A 2,990-nucleotide genomic window follows, 5' to 3' on the forward strand; every position below is an offset into this window, starting at 1 on the left:
TAATCTCTTCACAGGTGTTGGGTCATCTGAAGTCTTTCTATGAGGCTGGATCCACACTGGAGCTGGTGTAATCTCTAGATACCTCGAGATGGGCATCCCGGAGTAGTAACAGAAGGCAGATAGAAAAGAATTAGCTTAGCTGCTGTTCATAACGTTTCAAGCAAAAAATGTTTGTGGCTTTTATCTGATCTAACTGAGAACAAGGGTGAGATTGAGATTCATTATGCGAATGCTTGTCTGAAGAGATGTATCTTTAATCTAGATTTACACAGAGAGAGTGTGTTTGAGCCCCGGACATTATCAGGAAGACTATTCCAGAGTTTAGGAGCCAGATGGGAAAATTATCTCCTTCCTTTAGTGGACTTAGTTATCCTAGGTACTACTAAAAGTCCAGAGTTTGGTGACCTTAAAGGGTCAAGAAACCCCCCGTTTCAGCACACCATTTAGTGCCTTATAGGTCAGTAGCAATACTTTGAAATCAATACAGAACTTAATAGGTAACCAGTGTAGAGATGATAAAATTGGGGTAATATGATCATATTTTTTTTGACCTGGTGAGAACTCTAGCAGCTGCGTTTTGGACTAACTGCAGCTTGTTTATTGATGATGCAGGGCAACCAGCTAGTAGTCCATTACAGTAATCTAGTCGAGAGGTCATGAATGCATGAACTAGCTTTTCTGCATCAGAAACGGCTAACACGTTCCATAGCTTAGCAATGTTTCTGAGGTGGAAGAAGGCTGTTTTTGTAACATATGAAATATGATTTTCGAAAGATAAGTTGCTGTCTAATATAACACCCAGGTCTTTAACTGCAGATGATGACATACAGTAACAGTACACCCTTCTAGTTGCAAATTGTACTCTAAGAGATTCTGTGTGCAGGATTGTGGTCCAATAAGTAATACCTCAGTCTTGTCTGAATTTAATAGAAGAAAATTACTGGTCATCCGTTGTTTTATATCTTTAACAATTTGCCAACTTGGATAGTTTAGAAATTTCATCTGGTTGTGATGAAATATATCTCTGAGTATCATCAGCATAGCAGTGGAAACTAATTCCATGGTTTCTAATAATGTTGCCAAGTAGCAGCATGTATATTGAAAATAACAGAGGGCCTAACACGGATCCTTGCGGCACCCCATAATTTACTGATGTGAACTTAGATTTTTCACCATTTAAGTAAACAAAATTGTAACATCCTGCTAAGTACGATCTAAACTACCGTAATGCCTGTCCCTGAATACCAGTGTAATTTTGTAGTCAGCCTAAGAGTATCATGGTCTATACTCTATAGTGTCAAACGCAGCACTAAGATAAAGTAAAACTAGTATTGAGAGACATCCTTGGTCAGAAGCTAGAAGAAGTAAGTAATTTGTTATTTTAACGAGCACAGTTTCTGTGCTATGATGAGGCCTGAATCCAGACTGAAATTCTTCATAGAGATCTTTTTTTTTGCAGGAAGGAGCACAATTGAGCAGACACAACTTTTTCTAATATTTTAGACATAAACGGAAGATTTGAAATGGGTCTGTAATTTGCAGTAAGTTGCGGTTTCTTAATGAGAGGCTTAATAACTGCCATCTTAAATGGTTTTGGAACATGAGATGGAGATTGTCAAGTTTATTGTAAATAATTGCACATCTGTTGAACTGCTGTGTTGAAGGCAGGAGTAAATCAACTGCATCACTCACTTTACTTTAATTAGTGCTGATGACCATTAGCAAGAGCAAAACCAGCACGTGTTTTGGGCTCCTCGTGCCTTTAGATGAACCGAACAACCACAAGGTCCCGCTCCCTCTGAAACAAGATTTAGGGTGTCGTAGACACTCACACACTGGCATCATCCGGATGAAGCACTGCATTGTGTGAATGTACGCTCTGGTACAGTTGTGGCATTGTGTGCTGATAGCATTTCCTGACATGTGTTTCCCATTTGTGTCTGTTAAAGCGCATGCTAGACGTGCAGCAGAAGGTTTGGTGCGACTCATAAGAAGCATCACTCTGCAGCTGACTGTCCAGTGACCTGAAGCGCACGCTCGCGTCACATGACCGCTGCGTTCCACATCACATTCATTCACTTAAACCCCTGGAGTTGCAGTTTAAAATACATGCACCGTTCAGACAAATCATATTCTATGTTCTAGAATTTAGATCCACTTAAACCACACATACAAAAAAAACACGTTTCATTTTGATTAAGGCAGCCTAAAGAGAAGGAATCATCATCCAGAAATGAAAGTACCGTCATGTACTCGCCCTCATGTCCTTCCAAACCCACATGACTTCCATGAAATACAAAAGGAGAATATTTGAAGAATCGTGAAGCTCAGAAAAGGGAGAAAAGCACCATAAAAGTAGTCCAAATGATTTATGCGCCATATTCCGAGTCACTTTTTTATAAAAAATAACTATTTATTCTCTGAAAACTTACCTTAAGTAAACTTTTCACTGCAGCTTTCAGATCTGTGAACTGTGATGATTGTGAACTAAAACAGAAAAAACAAAGCTGTTGCAACAACAATCTCCATTGAGAATTTTGCGTTGAAATGACAATTTTAGTTTTTGGGTGAACTGTTTCTTTAGTTAATCACGACATTTAAAATGTGTAAAGTAAAAATCTGTTGAAATAATGTTCTTGTGGATCACAGATTGAGGAAGCCCTGGTGAGACGGAAGAAAATGGAGCTGCTGCAGAAATACGCCAGTGAGAGCTTGATGGCACAGAGTGAAGAGGCCAAAGCATTACTTGGTTTATAGTGGGATCAGTGTGTTGGGTTGGAATGGGTTCATATTCCTTTGTGGCGTGTACAGTCTTACACAGCCATGACTCCTAATGTGAACGAACGTTGAGGCCAGAGCTGAGCACAAGATGTATAAGAAACAGAATTGATGTGGTTGAAGATGCTTCTGAACATCAAAGTGTGCAAGCCAGGCACAAAAAAGCTGAAATTATTTGTCTAGATTAACTTGACATGATCAGTATGACGCTG

Source organism: Sinocyclocheilus rhinocerous, unplaced genomic scaffold (genome assembly GCF_001515625.1).
Source record: "Sinocyclocheilus rhinocerous isolate Xijiao unplaced genomic scaffold, SAMN03320098_v1.1 scaffold1574, whole genome shotgun sequence".
NCBI lineage: Eukaryota > Metazoa > Chordata > Actinopteri > Cypriniformes > Cyprinidae > Sinocyclocheilus > Sinocyclocheilus rhinocerous.